At 34.4% G+C, this 21,821-nt stretch overlaps 1 protein-coding gene and 1 pseudogene across 2 annotated transcripts in view; one reads left to right on the top strand and one right to left on the bottom strand.

Moving 5' to 3' along the window:
- Positions 1-7,623, bottom strand: part of LOC108736328 — a 113,285-nt pseudogene extending 105,662 nt beyond the window's left edge.
- The window catches only part of LOC108736360 (leucine-rich repeat-containing protein 15-like), an 87,171-nt gene that overhangs the window by 40,533 nt on the left and 24,817 nt on the right, over positions 1-21,821 (top strand). The gene's annotated exons all lie outside the window — the stretch shown is intronic.

A 21,821-nucleotide genomic window follows, 5' to 3' on the forward strand; every position in this document is an offset into this window, starting at 1 on the left:
TAAAAAATCTTTGAAACAATACTTTACAGATTTCGTAAATAGCCTCGGAATTGTATACAATTTCTAGGAATTGTATATAATTCCTAGATTTTATATATTTCCGGTGACATCCATAACAAAATCAGGGTTAAAAAGATCAAATTCTCATCTTCGTAGTATTGCGTTACAATCACTATTTCTTTTTATGGGATTTACACCCAATTCGGAAAGCAAGAGAGGTAGATGTGAAATTTAAATCTCTTAGTGATAGTAATAGTCCAGCAAATTCTAAAACATGTCGCATACAATTTATAATTATTTTTGTATGGTTAACGTGACGCGATATGCTGACTATCTTCGTAATAATAAGACGTGCCACTGCTATTCTTCTGTAAGTACCTACCTGTTGTAGATATTTTATACCTTGTATCACTATAATTTAATATACAGTCGTTTAAGTCAATAGTTTTAAATATTAGGATGCATACACATAATCCGTTGTTGTCATCAAGTGGTCAAAAACTGTACCATTGAATTGAAAGTTTAACAACGGATTCAGTAAATTTTAAAAGTGTGTGAATAATACCAATTTCATTGTAAATTTGAGCGTAAATGATTGTTGATTTTGATTATGAATCGTTCAAGCATTAAATATTCGATTTTGGTTTCATAGGTTTGAAGAAGATTTCCTAAAATATTCAGTGAGCATGACAAGACTTTTGCTTGATATCATCTATATATTTTTAGAAGTATAGTGTTAAAAATTGATAGGATGTTTTTTGGGTAAGAAATTCTTAATGCGGGGCATGTTTTAAAACATAATAAAATTTGCTTGCAATTCAGTGAGCTTTACATAATATTGTAAACAGAGTCAGATTTAAAAGCAAATCCATATAAAATCGATGGAAAATTACTTACAGAGCTAATACTTATAATGCCAATTCGTGCAAAAGAGGCTTGGGGGAAAAGTTCAAGCAACATCGTTTATCTACAACAGGTAAGTTATTAACCAGCAGATGTCATACCTTTATCTGACAGATACGTGCTAATGCAAATGATTAAATTGGTAAGAGGAATGATTAAGTATTCTACAGATATTTAAGTTTCTTTTGATTCGTCGTTTAGTAGGTACCTGCCTAAGCTTAAAATGGAGCATAGGAAACTTCCGCTTTTATTGATGTGTTTACCGTAGATAAATAATTCATTTCGCAAACAAACAAATAAATTACCGGTAGACGGGTGGAAGTTTCAGTTCAAAGTGAACCCTTAATTTACGGTTGAGTATGAAAGCAGAAGGAATGTAATCAAAACTACCATTTCCTCATTTTGGCTTTAACCACTCGATTTTAACTGGAGTACGTATCTATCCATATTATACTACGTATAACATGTCAACGTACGTATGTTTAATAATCAATTACGACTACAGATTAACACTGAAGATTAATAGCTTCAGCTTCGGAGTTTGAGTGGATAGGTAAGAAACATCAAAGGATTTATCTTGTAGTAAGACGAAGCTAAACAGTTCCTTGTTTGAGGCTGAGATACTTAAATAGAATATAAGCATTTGAAATATTGTCAGAATACGGTAATAGTGCAAAGGGCACTTTCTAAGAGACATATTAGAAGCATTTGTTTACCATTGTTTTATCTAAGCCTTCATCAGTTGTAAGACATTTCTTCCGTAGACTTTCTTGAATTGACTAAATAGAAAGCACTGTTATGGGCCAGTCTGGTCTATAAAGTAGATGGCTGAGTTCATTCAAGTTAATGTCAAAGTAAACTTGTGGCTTTTGAGTAATTTCAAGATTGACTTAGGATATAAAGGAATTGAGGTAAATCTCTAACCACTCTTCGAACTAGCTGCATTTTGATGATGATGGGGTGAATCAAATATAGAAAGTGGTCGATAGAACGGATGGAAATGCCTAAAAGTATTTGAGTTTAATGAAAATGCAATATGGTTATGTTTATGACGGTCATTCACTTTGATATTTGACCCTTTTCTTCGTCGCACTTCTTTATTTAGGTACTAGTTGAACTTGCCCAAAGGACAGATCAGTACCGTTGCCAATTACTACTTACATTTTAATAATGGCGATCCTCCACACTATTACCTAACTTTAGCCCTTGACGCTTAATAATCATGAAATCCCCGCTCAATAGCAACCTAACTTAAGCTTATAGTGCATTGTTATTCATAAGTGCCGATCAGAGAGACTCCTCTCTCATCAATGACTAACCTTAGTTCATGGGTTATAGCATCAACTCCCACAAACCAGTGAGAGGATCCTCTCTCATCAAGTCCACAACTTTTGATATTTAAAAATATCAAAAACAATTTTAGTATCAAATTCGTCATTTACTTCCAAATAGAAACATTTAATTTGTGTACAGATCATGGTTTACTTCATTAAAATTTACAGCGAATATTCGAAAACATTCTGGAGTATTTGACACTAATAAAAGCCTGGGATTTAGCATACACTTTCTTCTTTAAAATGTATGTAAATAATAGACAGTACATCTGAAAGGAGGTACTAATTATTAAAAGTAAATATTTGGTAGTTCTCGTCACATTGACATGACTGAAGAAGTTGGTAAGTTGTGTAGTTCCGTTGCCTGAATAATAAAGATCTAGTGACTGCATGTATGAACTGCTTATTATTCTGTCGGATTAGTTCTTTGCTGTCAAAAATTACTAATTATTATTATCCGGACAACAAACTGATTAAATATGCAGAACAGAACCCACTGAAAAAAATGCCACCGCAGTGACAGTTTTAATGTTTCTTTTAATTGAAGAGAAAGGGTATTTTTCATTTGATTAATAACTGAGAAAACGAAATGGGGGGGGGATTATCCCACCAGATATTTACAGTTTATACTTTACATCAAATAGAAATACATTGTAAGAACCTGTTAATGGGCTTTTCGACGTTTCATCTTCAATATTTTTAAGAGTTCTGTTCTGATGATTGTTTCAACACAGACTCATCATCATAACTTTTCTTTCATTATCCTGAGCTAATCTTCACATTTCCCTAAAACTAAAACATCCCACATCCTTAACTATTTGCGAACAGTAATCTAATGTAGGCCTACTGTTGCCTCTAATATGTTTCTGACTAGACCTTTATGCCTGAGAAGGTGTACTACTAACCTAACTCGCCTATTTCTAATTGACTTCTATAGAATCCTCTGTTCTCCTTTTCTTTCTAATATTCTTCATTTTTAACCTTCTCTATCCACGGAATCCTCATTATTCTCCTGTAAAATCGCTTTGAACGCTTCTTACCTTTTCTTTTCCGCAGCGCCCACCGTCCATATTTCGCATCCGTACAGCGTCGCGCTCCAAACATACATCATCTTTTTCTAACTTCTAATAAACACGAATTAAATCGAAAAAAGAAAATTCGTGCAATAAGCCTGAAAACTAGCAGTACATTTGACCACGGTCGCGAAAATCTTACTTGTTGTCAAAAGAAATACATATTAGGCATATGTTGATGCATTTAGTATGAAATGTAAATAGAGCAACAGGTCCAAGGATACTTAAATTATTCCTAGTAAATATGTGTTACTTTAAGTTTTGTTTCATTTGCGGTGCTATTTAAATATAATGACTTGAACAATTTATACACTGGACTCATATGAAACAGTTTTATTTACAAGTAAACATTTTAACATAATGTAGTTACCTTTTCTGTGTAATTAAACTTTTGAAGGTATATCTATTAGGAAAGATGATTACTATCAAAAAATGAAAAAAAAAATGGAGAATTTCAGATTGAATTTAAGGGGTTCCACAGTATCGTGATAATTGTCAATAAAAATATGATGCTTAACTTTTGCTTGATAAAGGTAATAGACGAGCATTTAGTTGGTTGTTCTAAAGATAAGAATCTTAAATATATCCGATCCGCATTTAAATGAAATTTTTGTGTTGATAGTTTCAAAATTTTGAACTACAAAAATGACTTCTATGAAGACGTTTTCCTTTCATTTAACCCTTCTGCTCTTACAATTAGTTTATGCTTTCGGTGTTTAAAGCTACACTGAAATCGCAAATTAGAGTTTAATTGCATTATGTCAATTAAGACAATGCACGTGCTCTTATATGCATCCGTTTCGCAACATAACCTACAGCGCGCTGGAATTCATAATTAAGATAATTGCAGTAGTGTACGTTGGTACTCTACAATCTACAGGATGTTTAATGCACAGGATCTAATTGTTTAGTTGCTCTTATGCGCGAGTACGGGGAATAAACGTAACTGTGAAGCACAAGGCTAAATGAAATTGACTTTTACGTCTTCATAGTTATGGGTTACTAAGTGTTACTAAAATATTCAGGACCTCCTATGTATAATTATAAATATCTCAGCGGTGGACGAGGTTTACCCATGTAGGAATACGAGGGTGGATTGATAAGTTTCCGGCCTAACCAAGAGATGACGCCACTAGGCCTACCTTGAGGTGACATTCTATAGTACCATCCTTGGATAGCTTGTAGCTATAGTTTCAGCCCGATCTCCTTGCTAGTGTAGGTTTGACAGCACGCTGAACAAGACGCCTCTGTGGTTTTCGTAAAAATGGAAAAGCAGGAAAATCGTGCTGTCATCAAATACTTTTATTTGAAGGGGTTAACGCCGAAGGAAATTAAAAAAGAGATGGACTCAACACTGGGGACATCCTCCCCGTCATATTCAACCGTTAAGCAGTGGGTTTCCGAGTTTAAAAAGGGTCGTGTGAGCACCTCTGATGGGCCTCGCTCAGGACGCCCCGTTGAGGTCACAACTCCAGATATGATCGAAAAAATTCATCAAATAGTGCTGGGAGACCGCAGATTGAAAGTGCGTGAGATAGCTGAGACCTGTAAGATGTCATATGAACGTGTGCAACATATTTTGCACCAACATTTGCATATGGAAAAGCTCTGTGCAAGATGGGTGCCGCGTTTGCTAACAGTCGACCAAAAATTGATTCGAAAAAACATTTCTACCGCAAATTTGTCATTGTATAAGCGTAATCCAAGCGAATTTTTGCGTCGATTCGTAACCGTTGACGAAACGTGGGTCCACCACTACACTCCTGAAACCAAAGAACAGTCTAAACAGTGGATTGGACCAGGGGAACCAACTCCAAAGAAGGCAAAAACAATTTTTTCGGCGAACAAGGTTATGGCTACTGTTTTTTGGGATGCAAGAGGTATTATATACATTGATTACCTTGCAAAGGGTAATACTATCACTGGTCAATACTACGCAGACTTATTGCAACGTTTGAGCCACGAGGTGAAAATTAAACGACCTCATCTGGCGAAGAAAAAAATCTTGTTTCATCACGATAACGCACCAGCGCACACGTCAATCGTTGCGACGGCTAAAATCAACGATCTAAAGTTTGAATTGATGCCGCACCCTCCTTACTCTCCAGACCTAGCCCCGAGTGACTATTTTCTGTTCCCTAATCTCAAAAAATGGCTTGGCGGTAAGAGATTTGCGGACAATGAAGAAGTAATCGAAGCTGTAAATGGTTATTTTGAGGAGCTTGACGAATCAGTCTATAGAGATGGCATTAATAGACTGGAACACCGCTATGAGAAATGTATCAGCCTTGGAGGAGATTATGTTGAGAAATAAAAAAAAAAAATTTTTAAAAACCTTGTTTTTCTTGGTCAGGCCGGAAACTTATCAATCCACCCTCGTATTTATCTTTCACGTTCATTGTAGATTTGAAAACATGTACGATCGTCAACTACATACATGTCTAAAAATAAAAAAGTAATGTAAAATTAGGCAAAATTACGAATTCAATAAACAACTTTAACTTACGCGGGTCATCGCATAGCAGTCCGTAACGGCATATAGCAGGCAGACACATCGCAAAAACATGAAACAAATACCGAAGTTACTGTTTTGCGTAAAGAAAAGGGGGTAAATGGTAACTCACCGGGGGAATTGCATCCCCCATGCAGACCTTTAATAAAAAGCCTATCTTTCCATATCAAATATATATTTAACAAACCATAATCTTCAGAAATGTATATTTCCACCTGAAACGAGTAGAGGCTCCCCTGGACGCCCGACTACCGCGCTAGTAGTCAACATCCCAATGATTTGGTGAGAACACCAAATCATGTCAACCGGGCGCATGTAGGGCCTCTTACCTACATGTCTCTGCTCCGGAGAAACCACATCCCCAGAGAGGACGGGATTTGCGCGCCGGGGGCTTGCACCACACAGAAGCATAAAGTACCACACAGGTAAAACATCATAATCGCATCACACAGATGCCACACAGGTAAAACAACATAATTGCATCACACGGATATATAAATTACCACACAGGTAAAACAACACAATTGCACCACACAGGTGCTAAATAGAAGTGTACACTTAAAGCATATGTAAAACAGTTCTGCACACAGGCCTGGCTAAAACAATACTGACTCAAAAGTAAGACAAAATATATCCGTGCCTGTCCGGCTACTCACCTTCATGAAAAAAAAAAGGTCATATTTCAAATCATAACACCGACAAACGGATAAAGATATATTAGATAAAATAAAATTACAATTCCACTAATAATAATAAAACAAAAAATACTCAGAATGCCACAAACAATTATGTAAACAACTTACACTAATGGATACTTGTTGGTCAACTGGCCTAAATGTTGTATGAAGCTCTCATTATCTTTAACAATCTCCATTTTTTTCGTTTCGTAAGTTTCTTGTGCCCAAGCTTCTACAACGCTCACGGTCTTCGATGATAATGTTGCCAAAGTAAATATCCTTAGACATGGGCGAACACCAGCTATGTTTTGCATGTTAAACGGTTCTTTATCCTCCTAAAAATCAGCATTCGGAATCTTCTTGGCCTTCATTTCCCTTTGTGATTCGAGTTGTCCATTAGAAATGCTCTTCGTTTTCCTCTGTATTCTGGATTGTCAATAAGAAAAAGGGTTCCCATTTGTCATAACTTGGAGCCTCAGTACAAACAGGATTTTCAATAAGATGAGGCTCCCACTCTTTATCTATTTCTGTGTCCCAATAATCACGTTTTTTTGCGTTTAGGATCAGAAATAAATTTCTCTTCATCTTTCAGGAATAGTTGTAGATTCGTCTATTTTATGAGATGGTGCACTTTCATCCCAATCATCTGGCCTGACAGCTTCTGGGTCAGGAATCTTTTCCCTTTCATCCCAATCCGGTTTCCTATCTTTTGGATCATGAATTTCTTTTGGAGGATTAACAGGTGGTTCAAAATCTTCTAATAATCTACAAGAGACAGGTTGAATCGTTAATGTGTAAAGATGGGGTAGTATATTTTAATAGATGTCTTCAAGGCGCCATTGGAGTTTTTGCAATGCTTTTTTTCAACAGAATTGTTTAATGGATTCTAATGCTTAAAGATGAACTGTAATTTGCGACATTTGTCAGGATCAAACGTATTAAAGTAAGGAGATTTGTCGTGGAAGTTTGCCAGTGATTTTTTATCTTGTAAATTACTGAGAAGATTATTCTTGGAGAGTAATTTATGAAAACTACCAGACGTGAATCATGATTTTGAACTTTCAATATGTAGTCATTACTGACATTTGCTGCCTTACTGGAAGAATCCACTTCAATTTTCCCATTTTGTAGGCTTGCATTTTTTAACGTATTTTTCCATTCTAATAAAACTTTGCTGTTAATGGAAGGGAGTCCAGATTTGTCCCGTCGTAAATGGAAACAATTCTGATGAGGTATGAGGTTCGCTGACTGGTATAAGAGATCGCGAAAACTGTAGGAGATGCGTAGTTCTGTGGAAGGATTGGTTCGAATGATGGGGCTTCATTTAGATTATATTGCTCAATTAACCGCCATAATTGCACTTTAGAGATACCTCAGTTCCGTTTATTACGGAGAAACGTCTTGTTAATTTACCAGGAGATACGCGGTTTATAAGTGAAGGGATTAATCGGACCATTTGTTTTTAAGGGTATAATTATCAATGCAATTTACTCAAATTAGCTGCAACATCTGCTATACCATTAACTGCCAGCATAAGAAATTTAATTTTATATTAGGAATTCTGTTTGCAACTATTACAATGTAGCGTTGTTACTATTGTTTTTTATTTAATGTTTAATGATCGATATTGCCACCAAATATGGGCGGCGCTACTTAATAAAACGACACGTAAACTCCTTTTGTATGTGTTTTCATCATTTTTTAAAACAGAAATAGTATGACAAATTCAAATTTTTCATTTTTAACAGTTCGTAATTTAAAATACTTAGATATCGAACTTTCACTTTTATTTGATTAACATCAAGATTGTGGGGGGGGGGTGAAGACAATAGGAAAGAAAAATGTTTTGTATTTGTTAAATTAGGATACGGCTCGGCTCTTTTGACTCCCGAGTGCTCCTCAGGCATAGCCAAGGACCTCCTCTTTGCTCCTGCGAGTGTGAGTGAGATGATTCTTTCTTTTTCTTGTCCCTTCCATTTCGTAGGTGAGTCCCCTCTTCCACAGCCGAACCCAATAGTATTGTGAACGTAGTCCGGTATGCTACTCCTGAGCTGGGTCCACTCCTCTACTCCGACCTAAAAACATATTTTAGTGTTGTATAGAGAGTCACCCTACGGCCACCATCCGTTTTCATCCCCATTCGGGAGAAAGTCTACTGTATATTCACATTCTAGACAGTTATTACATATGTATAGGTACATATAATTTAGTATTATTACGTATCTATCCTATGCTAAAACGACGATATTGAAATTAAAAATTCAAAACATGACGAAGGATGACAGTTTATTGGCATTAACTCCGAAGAACCGTTGTACACTATAATAAAAAGTTGTTATTATGCGTGATGTCTAATAAGTACTATCTACAGTTTTATTACCTAACTTACTTTATTATCGGATATGGATAAGTGTGTACAAATCAGTGGAATATCCACACAATAAATTTGAAAGCTGTTTAGAATTTGTTTTGTTTCTAGTGTATTATGAAATTATTATTAAATAAATAGTGATTGAGGGCTATTGAGAGAAATAATTTCATTTTTCATATAAAAATCAACGGCATCAATTCCATGAAAAATTAATGATTATTCTGTGTAAATTATTTAAAAAATTTAATCACACCTTTATTACGATTCGGTGAATCCAATAATGAAAAAACAAATTTGAAAACATGAACTTATACGTGTTGGAGTATGTCAGCAGGGTGCAAAGGGGCGCACATGCCGATTATACTGATTGTGAGTCAAAAATATTTTGACATAATTTGCTTTCAACATCTCCTACAGTTTACTATTTATCTATTGATACCTTTCCATTTACTACAGGACCACATATAGTTATATTATTTGAAAAATAACTGTATCTTATCATACATGTGTAGGGCTGAATATAATAGCAACATGAAATTGAAATGCACGTAGCGAAAAATATCATCACTTGAAAACAGAATTCTCAACAAGAGAAGTTGCAAGTTCTAGTTTACTTGCGTTTCAATATTACTCTACAAAACTCGCTAAGAATGCATCACATTCATGTGTAAATAGTAAGAAAAATATCAAATTTTCCAAAGGATATTACTTTTTCTATTGCCTGCAAATAGAAGTATACACTTGAGAAATAAGCGGATTCTTTTCTTAAAGGAATCTCTGATAAAAATGGAAATATTTGTGATTTTCGTTGTGGGAAAGGAGTAATTTAAAAAGGTAATGAAATACGACAATGGAAAGTTAATGTTCCTTTTGTTTTTTGTTTTATTAATAATTCTGTTGTGAGATATGAAAATACTAGAAATAAAAAATAAATTCGAAAAACACTGCACTAAAAATTACCATAATCGTAATTGTAATTGTTGACAATTGGTTGAGCGTAATAATTTCTTGGCATTAATTACATTTTGCTTATTATTTAGATTTTAAGCATATCATTACGACAATCTATTTTGAGACACTTTTGAGATTCTCAATGATTCTTACTACAAAGCTGATGGTTTGTACTAAACAAAATTCATTTTTTTCGTAAGTTTTTCTCCTATAATCATTTATTTATAAAAATACAGCCAAACTCGGTTATAACGAACACAGATGATAATGTACGAAATTTAATGAACAAGATACATCCGTTCAAACACTTGGATATAACGAACTATCGCCTTTAGCGAACGTTTTTGCTTTTTTGGAAAAGGAAATTAGCAGTTTCAATTGGTTACAACGAAAAGAAAAAGAACTTGTATAGTTATACTTGTAGAGAAACAACCTTTTTTATGTACTAGGTTCAATACAAAATGACTGACTATTTTACTCTCATCATCATAAGGTCGTCAGTTGTTTTAACAGTTCCAATCGGAATGGAAGTGATTTGAATGAGGATTCCAAGTTCTTTATTGAAATTTTATTTACGAGAAATTTCAAAAAAATGAAATAAAAATAGATACCAAATTACCAATCAAATCTCAGTCCTTACAACTACAGTAAAAGAACTTTGCAAATTTTAATGCAGAATCATAATTATCTTCAATAGAAGAGTAAGAGCAGACATGTAGGTATGAGTGCATTTATTAGAACCGCGTTTGACGACGCGTAATAATTAGAGAACGCACCCTCTTCACCATGAAAGGGTGCATGATTAATGTAGGGAGCAGTGGTGGAAGGGTTGGAAATCAGCGTACAATATCAGAAAGGAGTGCAATGTATCGATGGTGAATATGCACAGAAAGTTCGTTCATCTTTTTAAGGGGTGACATCACTGAAACATCACAATAAAATAGTGGAAAACATCAATGAGAAAAATCAGAAATAAAATTGTAAAACTGTAGGTAATTAATTTTTTAATTAATAGAGCACCAGATTGATTTACGATCTTAGGTTTGTATGACTTAAAGGGTATGCTGTGCTGTAATAAATATAGGATACCTAAGAGATCAGATAGTCCTGGATTAGAAATGATATCAAGGCATAGAACAAAGGATAGAATAGGGTCGGGTTGCTTTTTACAAAATGAAATCACTTTTATGGTCGCGAATGGTTCATTTGAAAATTCGGAAAGGACTATTAAAAGTATATGTTTGGAGTACGGTTCTGTACAGCTACTACCCACCCGTTTTTCGAATGTTCATTCAATCTTACGCGAATATTAAAAAAATATTGTGAATAAAAAAGGCTTAGAAACGAGGAGGAATTGAAAAAAGTAAGAGCATACACATATTTCCTACTTTAAAATGGGAAAGGTTTGTCTGTCTGAAGTAATAAAACTTGAAAGATAATTATTAGTTTTTTTGCTTGAATGGCTGACATCAGCACACCGACATGGGTCCGAACCGTATTTGGTGGCAGTGTGAGGGACAATAATTCTTATTGTTTCTATCCTTGCAGTTTTGTAGAAGCTTTCAAGATATTTTGAGCTTTGTAGGTACAAATGGTTAACAGAATTTAAAATGTGCTTCGGTTTTATTTCCACAGGTAATTTCAGCTAGGCGTAAACAAGGGCGGTCACTTGGTGGCAGTTTTATTGATTCAGCCGCTACTTTAAAAAAGACAGGCTATAGGATAGTCTAGGACACCGTCTGAGGACTAGTTAAAGAAGCAACAACAGGAGATTAGATCTTATTCGCAAATAGTTTGCGATGTGGAATGTTCTGGTTTTGGGAAATATGCGAGTTCAATATAGAACGGGGCGAAGGTGTCTGCGCAATCAATTTTCGAACTGATGACTTTCTGATGATAAAAATAAATAGTAGCAAATTATTTTAGACTACAATCTTTGCAGATTAGTACAACTAACGGTTTATGAAAAGGTCTAAACTTTGTTTGGTTTGTTCTACTTTATTAATAACAGTTTTTGGCTTTTGCCGTCGAAACTTTCAATCGTGGAAATATAATTTGCCCAGCAACATTTATAAAACTCTCTAACCAAGTAGTTAAAGGAAATTCTGGGTTAAGTATTACCAGAAAATTTATTGTAAACGTACCAAATCAAAATAAATTACTGGAAATGCTTTTTGCATTTCAGGGTTACAGTGTGAAAAGCATTCCATTAAACGACAAAACCTGATCAGCTGCTTGCAAGATGACGAAATATTCTTAAATTTTAATTAATGTCTGGCACAATTCCGTTAAATTAATAGTTTCCTTGCTTCCATTTGTTATGTAGTTGTCGTTAAAAAAAAGCCAACATTATGTTATATTCTAATTTACATTGGAATTAAATTGCGTTGAATTCCACTTGTATAAGTTAATTGAGTACTATTTCAAATAACCAACTACTTTTTACAGTGATTAAGTAATCACAAACTGAATTATTTACCATATTTACAAAAAATCACAGGAAAATGATTTGCGCTTTTGTTTTTAATTTGTTAAAACAAATTTCAATTTTTATTTAAAATGTTTATGTTCATAAATTCTGTTTTTTAGGGAATGACTGTATTTTCCAATGTTTTTATTTATTGTTTACTATAATATTAACTAGTTCTAGTTTTCTAATTGTATGTTCTAAGACATTAAGTTCCTGAGTTTAATTGAACTTGCGGCACAAATTAATTTATGTCACGAAAGCAATATTATAATTTTGGATATGTTTTGCACGGGTGCAATGTTGATAGTAAATATACTATAGAATGTCTTTATATACAACAATCACAGCTTTTTTGTCATTAGACAATATAAACCGGTCGGTACCGCCCCAACCGCTATGCCCCTGCATTTTAAGTCTGTAATCTCTAAATATTTATTTAAATTACATGCTGTAAAGGGCCATATTGATCTATATTAAATGCACAATGTATTTAAAAGTACTTAATTGGATAAGGATTAATGCTGTATTGCTTAAAATCGCTTCGTAAATAAGCCATTGTTTCTCCTAAAAAGTAAAGGATTAAAAATGGTTATTGTGGGTTATCCCTAAGAGATAGACATATACCATCGCGAACTTTTTTGTAGACCTTTCTAAGGTGTACAATACTGTAGTATATTATTTTTATCTATCTGGTAGGGTTCAGTCACCGTTTGCAATGTAAGCACATTACAAACCTCTAAAATTACCAATGTTTCTCTACTATATTATGCATGTATTATAGATATAAATCTTCCTCTTGAATTACTCTATCTATTAAAAAAAACGCATTAAAATCCGTTGCGTAGTTTTAAAGATCTAAGCATATATAGGCACAGACAGCGGGGGAAATGCGTTTTATGATTTCGTTACATAGCAACTCGCATGAAACTAACTTACCCTACCGTGCGTAAAGAAGCTTCACTTCAAAAATTACTGAAGTTATTCCTATTTCTTCGTGTTTTAGCATTTAAAATTTATCACTTTATAACAAAACTTCAGGGAATATTTAAAACTCCTTTAACGTACCTACCGTATGAGAGAACGAAAAATCTCTTGAATGCATGTAAGCACGTAGCAAAGCTGCATTGATCTCGTAGTTGTGTGTTTTCCATTGTTATGTATTATACGTACATCTATGCACGGATTTCTATAAAAATAGGTACCTACGCCTCACGTGCTATATCTAGGAGCTTATCTGTTCGAGTTATTCTCACGGCATTTTTTATTATGAAGGAACACCTGACACTTGCAGGAAGGACAAACAACAGAACATAATACCTTTATTTCTAAAATAAAGAAACCGATTGTAAACATAGATGGGTTTTTCATAGTAAATACCGGCAGTTCATGTGATCCGATCGCATCGTAAACGCTCAGAACCGACCAAAGAAACACTTACAAAAAGTAATTGTTACGGCTGTTAAACTTCACGCGGTGGTGATCTCCCTTTATTTCATTGCGAAACAACACGGTCTGTCTGCATTCACCGCAACTAACTCCACATATAGCACTGAAACGATTACTTCTCATAAAATTATTTCAGATTTTTATGGAGGTAATGTAAAAATTGTCGTCTACACAGCGTAGCGTAGCCTAATGGAAATATGTTCAAAATTCTTCTAAGAATGTACGAGACCTGTTCAAAAAGTATCGCGAATTTTGAATATCCGCTTTCTCTTACTAATATCAACAAGTTTGGTCATGTAGAATGTTCAGTTCATATTTGACAGCTGCTTTGCTTGCACTTGTTTTAGCTTGTCTTCTATTTTTGCTTATTCCAAAAAAGTGGATCAAAGAATCTGTATCAAATTTGCGTGAAAACCAAAATTAAGTGCGCGGACGCATTCCGAATGTTGACTGTGGCGTGACGTTTATCGATGGTACAAAATGTTCTCAGAAGGGCGAGAAGATGTGAACGACGAAGAGCGTGCCGGACGTCCGAGCACGTCAACAACAAACGAAAACATTGATGAAGTGAAGAAAATAGTATTGGTCAATCGTCGAATCACCGTTAAAGAAGTTGCTGAGGATCTAAACATATCGATTGGCTCCTGTCATTCGATTTTTACCAAAGATTTGGGCATGAGACGGGTTGCCACGAAATTCGTACTAAAATTGTTCAATTTCGACCAAAAACAGCATCGCATTAACATTACTAAGGAGCTGTTGGGCTCTGTCCGTGACGACCCAAAACCGAGGGTCATAACTGGTGAGGAATCATGGGTTTATAGTTATGACGTGGAAACCAAAGCTCAATCATCCCAATGGAAGCTGCAGTTTTCTTCAATTGTAGGGCGTGGTGCATCATGAGTTGTTGCCACAGGGTGGAACAGTCAATAAGGAATATTACCTGCAAGTTATCCGCAATTTGCGTGAAGCAATCCGCCAGAAACGCCCGGTTTTGCGAAAGAGCAGAAATTGACTTTTACTCTGTGATAACGCCTCTGCTCACACATCATTGCTTGTGTGCGAATTTTTGGCCAGAAACAAAACACTAATAGTGTCGCAGCCATCGTATTCCCCAGATCTGCCCCCCTGTGACATTTTCTTGTTCCTGAAACTAAAAGGATGACGCTACGCTACTATTGAGGAGATAAAGACGGCTTCGAAGGAAAAAATTAGTTTTTGAGGTGCTTCGAGGATTGGAAAGACGTTGCCACAAGTGTGTAATATCTGGTTGGGATTACTTTGAAGAAAGGAACAAAAATGATCTAAAGGAATATCTTCAAAACCTTAGTATAAAACTAAAAGGCCAGTTTCTTAGATGACAAAAATGATTTCTTTAAATATTTTTTTCATCATTAAAGTGAGCAGTTTTACACAATAATAATACGAACTATTCTGAATTACGTAAGTTGTTGTTCATTCAATTGAGTTCTTTTATCTGACAAAAATCTCACGCCAGCAGGGATTCTCTTAAACTAATTTCTCAGTTAGGCACCGTGGGCAGGCTGACCGCACTGTAGGAGGCACGTTTAATTGCTGTTGTTATTGTAACTGTATCAGCTATATCTTGCTTGTAGATATTTAAAGAAACAACATAATATATATATAGCTACAGAGCCAAAAGACTTCTCAGTAGACCCAATACATGCATTAACCGAAAAATGTATTTGTTTAATTGCTTGAGATCGTAAGGTTACGGTAGGACAAGGCAACACAAACGAAGGAAATGTTGTCGTGTTTATATCCTTTTGAGTGTTTCACTCCCACTAGCTACTAATGCTAGTGGGCGGGCAGTCCCTTCGAACTACGCCGTAGGGTAGGGTGGAAGCCCCACTTTAATATCCTTTTAGGAATCGTGAGAATACGTGGGTGGTAACAAAGATAAGACGAACAAAATGAAGACTGAAGAAAGTGAAAGATTATTTGTGAAATATTACTGTCCCAGCATTTACATAGGTGATCCAAGGAAACAACAGAAAAACTTGGACCAGGGCAGACAGATCCGGAATCGAAGCGATGTCCTCTCAAATGCTAAGCAATCGTCAAAACCTCTAGGCCAGGGGTGGCCAGTCCAAAGCATCTTGCGGGCCTTTTTGGAAATCATAGCTCCGTGGGCCGGATGTAAAATTATATATCTCCATCTACTTCTCTTAACTTTCATTTCTGCTTCTAATATGTCTCTAACTATTCCTTATGTCCAAGAAGGTATCCTACCAACCAGGGGCGCAACAAGGGGGGGTCCACGGGTGCCTGAGCACCCACTCGATTGGGTTGGGAACCCAGTCAATTCCAGTCGATTTAGATAATAAATCAATTGGAAAGTTCGGTTCAAATAGTTCAAGCTCGTAAATGAGCAGCTGAACTCGATTTTTTCAGGTTATACACACCCGCGGTATATAAATATTTATAGTATTATGATAGGAGCACCTAGTCAAACTGTAACGTTCTTGCGCCCCTGCTACCAACCTATCTCGCCCATTTCTTATTTATTTCTGTTCTCCTATTCATTATAATATCTCTTCATCTCTAACCATTTCTATCCACGATATCCTCATCATTTGCCTGTAACACCACATTTCGAATTCTTGTGATATTTGTTATTGCACATGTAGTAATCTGTTTAAAGTATACAGGGGGTAGGTAATCTTCTGAATCTTCGTTTGTTGACCAGCTTGAGTTACCCCCGTATCAATAAATTCGTCTTTTTGTTTTCTTTCGTGATGTGATTTAAGAACTTTTGATTTTTTACCATTAAAAACTATTACAAACTAAACAATCACGATATAGCCGTCGATTTCATGTCAATTGTTTTAGTGTTTGGTGTTTCTAATTTTATTTTTAGTTCATGAATTGCCTCCTTTATTAAAAATATTTGTGATCCAAAATTTCAGGTATAAAGAATTTTCAATCTACCATTTTGTTGGTTTGTACAATGTAAAATATCTGGTAGATGGACTGACAAAGAAGGAGTATTAATTCTAAAATACAAATTTGATAGTTGCTTAATACTCTATTTTGATTTAGGTACCTACTCGAAAACTTGAAAATTCAGCAAAGTTGTGAGTATAATGTACAGCAAGTGTAATGCTAAATGAACCAAAGTTTTATACTTCTCCATAAAATTTATGGTCCCATTGGCGAGGTGAATGTGTGCAATCATTAAAGTTAAATTACATCTTATTAAAACCAAAGACTTTTTGAGCTCTATTCTTGGTAGTAAAATTTGTTACGGTGTGATAAATTTATTTGCGTGACCCCAATTGAGTAAGGGAAATTTAACACAAATTATATTTTTAAGATATCTAAACTATTATTATGTGTTTTATTGATCATTCACTTTTCAAGACAGGAAACCTAAATATGTAATTTTGTTGTCATGCAGTTGTTTAGAGCTATTTCACGTTGGGGTTTATGTTAAAGCTTTTAATATAACAAGAGAGCTATTCCAGGTATAATAAGTTTCAGGGATAATGTAGTAATCGTGATCTAAACAAATTTGGATTAATAGGAATTAATTTAATTTTATCTAAGGATTATGTTTTACCAAAATGAAAGCAATTGCCTTCTAATTTTTCCAACCATTTTTCGTAATAAATGTTAATTTGCACATTGAGACATATATCTAGAAGTAAAGGCAGGTATTTAAATAATTATTTCAGCTTGAACTGCTGAAGCAAGGTTCCGTTTCCCATCGGGAAACCGCATTTAGCACCCTCATTCGTCATACCCACAATGTTGTTTCCGTTTTTATGATTTCAAATACGGAAAAACAGAATTCTTATATTTGTCTGTCTGTCCGCGCGTTCGTATGTCACACACTAGGATTTAGTACCGCTTTAGACGTAGTTTGTACACTTACGTATGGATGTTCCCACGCATGTAAATCAATTCTTTTTGCATTGTTAGGTACCATTTTATTAAAGTTAAAATGTTTATTACAATTGATCTAATATAACGTTTCGTTTAGACACCTTATCTTCTTTTGAATTTCCAAAAAAAATTAATGCTAAATTATAAATGTAGTATGCAGACGTGACTTAGAATAAGTTAGTTATTAATGTTTGAATTTTAAGTTGTTATAGTCATAAGAATTATTTACTTATATTCAAGAAAATGTACATGTAGCAGCCAGATCTTCGGACGCAACCCTGTCATAAAGTTTATTACCGTTGCTTAAAGAAAAAGATCTGTGGGACGGTCAAGAAATACCAATTACTGTACAATTTTAAAAAGGACGGAATCGGGAGTCGAAGAATAACCCTCGAAAAAGTTACACGTCGTAAGGGCTTGGCTCATTCATGTAAAGCTTCCATGTTCTGTTAAGTTAATCTTATTAATTTTATAACTTGCTTCTTTTAATAAATCGTTATATTTACACGTCCCTGTTAACGTTACTGTTATATCCCTACATAAATAAATGGTTTAAACTTATTTTTAAGTACGAAAGCTGATGAAAACTGGTAGACATTGCATTAACGGTAAAGTAGCAGCGAATATCAATATTATTCTTTCAGACAAGTGTATCCGTGTATTTCTTCTGATTATAAATAATTTATTTATATTATTAATAGATAATCTATCAATCACAACTTGTTCAACTGCTTTTATGGTACTTGCTCTTAATTAAACAGTTAATTAATTTACAAGTCAGTCAGATAATAAAACATCTTCAGAGAAGCATTATCTAGTTGGTTATTTTACAATTATACATCGAATTACTGATAAATAGGTGTAAGCATAATAAATTCGCTTGTAATTAAGTACCTTAAAGATTGCTTATTTATATAGGCATATTTTTAATTTAATTTTAAACGTATACTGTTTATTGAAAAGTACGTTTTTATAGTAAGCATGTTTCAATTTTTTCACTTGATATTTCCCACGCTGCTCTGAAACAGTTATACCAGTGCATTTATAAGTATAGAAATTCATATTATGGTTGGAACTTTTATCGTTAGATATTGTAGTGTCATATTTTCTAATAAACATGCCTGTCTATTATATTGTGTTACATTATTTTGCGTAATGTGAATTATATATATATGCATGTGCCAGTGAAGGTGGATTCAGCCACTAGGTACACTGAAAGGTAAATAGTAGTAAATTTTAATATTCAAATACACTAGAATCCTCTTATAATGACATCGAAGGGAAATGACAAACACGTCATATTAAGCGGGCGGCATACAAACCATAGTCTTAGAAAATAAACAACTTTCTATTTTGGTTAGTTATTTAGTTTAGAGAGAAAAACTAGAAAATTTTAATCGCAATTTGGGATTTCAATTAAGTATTTGCGATTAATAATATCATGGAGTGTTTGTCCAAAGTTGAAGTATCAATAAAAAATTTTAATTTTAAACTCACTTCAAATTAACAGAAAGTTCGTATATGCTCATTTTCTTAATATCAGTTTCGTTCTATTTTTCTGCAAATTGGTTTAGTAATTTTTTGTCATAAATTATTTATTTAAGCGGAATGCAGTTAGCTCCACGGTAGACCCAAGGTGTTTGTGATGGGGTTATATTTTACATTGATATTTTTTATCCTGCAATCATTTCTTGTACTTAATTGTGGAAGTGTTACATACAAATAGTTAAAACTAAATAATAAAATTGATTTCAGAAAAGTTTGTTAAAAACGTAAAAATATAATTAACTACTTCTAAATATAAAATATTTTTTTGAAGCGGTCCAAAACCATGTCCAAGTAAATTAATACAATAAGTAATCTAGTCTCTAGTTTCTACATTTAGGTACTATGATTGTCTCAATCAAGTGCTCGAACTATTTCGCCGAAATTCTGTTAACCCTGTCATCACTCATTCTGTATTCTTTTTTAACGTACAAAGGATTTGATGTACAAAAACTTTTAAATTGCTGTTAAATATACCTATAAATTTTATAAAACATGACATAGGAGACTTTTCGACAATCCGGATGACCAAAAGTGGGTAATTATATGTGTTTTAAAAATAATTGGTGTGTCAGATGACGTATTTCTTGATGTAAACGTTTGTTTACGAGTTCCACTTTTACGACTTTCGTGTTACAATTCAAGGTTTCTATGATATGAAAAGACGAAGACGCCAATTTTAATTTCAACTAACTCAGCTCAGGCTGTAATTTTTTGTTATTGAACGGATTATTTTTCGGTTACTTCAGACAACTTTAATTATAGCTTTGTGTTCCTCATTATAAGTAGATGTACATATACATATATCTATTACATATATCTATAAAAAATATATGATGGTAACAACAAAAAGAGTAGTTTTATTGTAAGGAAATGTATATATCAAGAAAATAAGGGAAGAAAGGGAAATCTTCAAAAGACACCCGGCCTCCGTATGACTGGGTACTGTCGGATTCCCGAGAAAGGTGATCTCGGATCTGTGTGTGTGTGTGTGTAGGTGTGTGGTGTGTGGTGTGTGTGTGTGTGTAGGTGTGTGTAGGTATGTGTGTAGGTGTGTGTGTGTGTGTGTGTGTGTGTGTATGTGTGTGTGTGTGTATCTATGTGTGTATATATGTGTGTGTATATTTGTGTGTATATGTGCTTGTTTTGCATGGACTTTATTCTGTGTGTTAATGGGTGTTATGGCCAATAGTCTGACTGGAGGGAAGGGTGGTTTGTGTTTTCGTCTTTGTTTTCTTAGTATCTTCAGTACCTTTCAATTATTGTTTTAAAGATTTATACTTAGAATTAGTTTGAGGAAGAATCATCTTCTTTATCTTTAGTATTGAACTTCTATTTCAGTTTAATGAAGAATTAAATAAAAAACAATTTTTCACTTCATACTTGGATTGTATAATATCATTCAATTTGATTTGAATCACAATAGCTTTTGTAGTCTCTGTTTCAATTATAAATCATTGTAATGTGTTTTTATTTGAAGCAGTTGTTAGGTGTAATTCAATACACCACAGATATCAGATAATAAGATCATGTCATTATATTAATTCCGTATCAAGTCATTTTAGTGTATACTGTCGGAGTTATTTCATTATTGCGTGAGAAATTATCAGATTAAAAACAGGATCATTTTCTACTTTTATCGTTCAATCGAAATAATTGGAGTATTGCCCCTGTTAAATGCCACTAATTCAATTAGCCACTACCTTTTTAATGTGGGGAACGACGTCAAGACGATTATCTGTAGTTAAAAAATAGTGAAAAATGCTTTTAGCAGCAGTTCTTTTCATCAGCCTAGTTACACTTCATTGGTGCATTCAGTGATAAAAGAGAATGAATATACCCAACAATAAAAGTAAATTAATGCACGCCTAATATTTATTTTCCCTCTATAGAATTATTGTAAACTGTGTCTAACTTTTAAGGGGATGAAGATGACTAAGGCGAAAGTAGCGTAGAAGAAATACGCGAGATCGGTTAGTGGGGCACCTTCTCAGGTATAAAGGGCTAGTCAGACGACATATTAGAAGCAGAAACAGGAGTTAAGAGGGGTAGATGTAGACCTAGATTATATTACTGTTCACAAATAGTTAAGGATGTAGAATGTTCTAGTTTTAGAGAAATGCGAAAATTAGCTCAGGATAGGAAGGAGTGAAGGTGCGTGTTCAACCAGTCTAAGGATTGACGACCTTATGACGATGAGATAAAATGCGTATTCGATTTAGTATAGAAAAAACACACTTATAGGGTTGTTCGGAAAGTCATTTCGTTTTTTCCCGACAGAGGATTTAATTGTATTTTTTTGCACCCAACTTCACATTTAAGCCGGATAATTTTTATATGCTTTGAGAGCTCATATAGCAAGGCTTGTGTGTGAAAAATTCCAATTAATTCTACGTAGTAGTTTATGGTTGGTGCCCATTTAAATATGGAGAGCGATAAGCAGCATTTTCGACATATCTTACTGTTTTACTACAGAAAGGGTAAAACTGCTGTTCAAGCCAGAAAAAAATTGACTGATGTGTATGGAGAAGATGTGTTGACAGTACGCCAGTGCCAGAACTGGTTCGCTAAATTTCGATCCGGCAATTTTGATGTCGAAGATGCACCACGTTCGGGAAGGCCGGTTGAAG

This window comes from Agrilus planipennis, unplaced genomic scaffold (genome assembly GCF_000699045.2).
Source record: "Agrilus planipennis isolate EAB-ADULT unplaced genomic scaffold, Apla_2.0 scaffold64, whole genome shotgun sequence".
NCBI lineage: Eukaryota > Metazoa > Arthropoda > Insecta > Coleoptera > Buprestidae > Agrilus > Agrilus planipennis.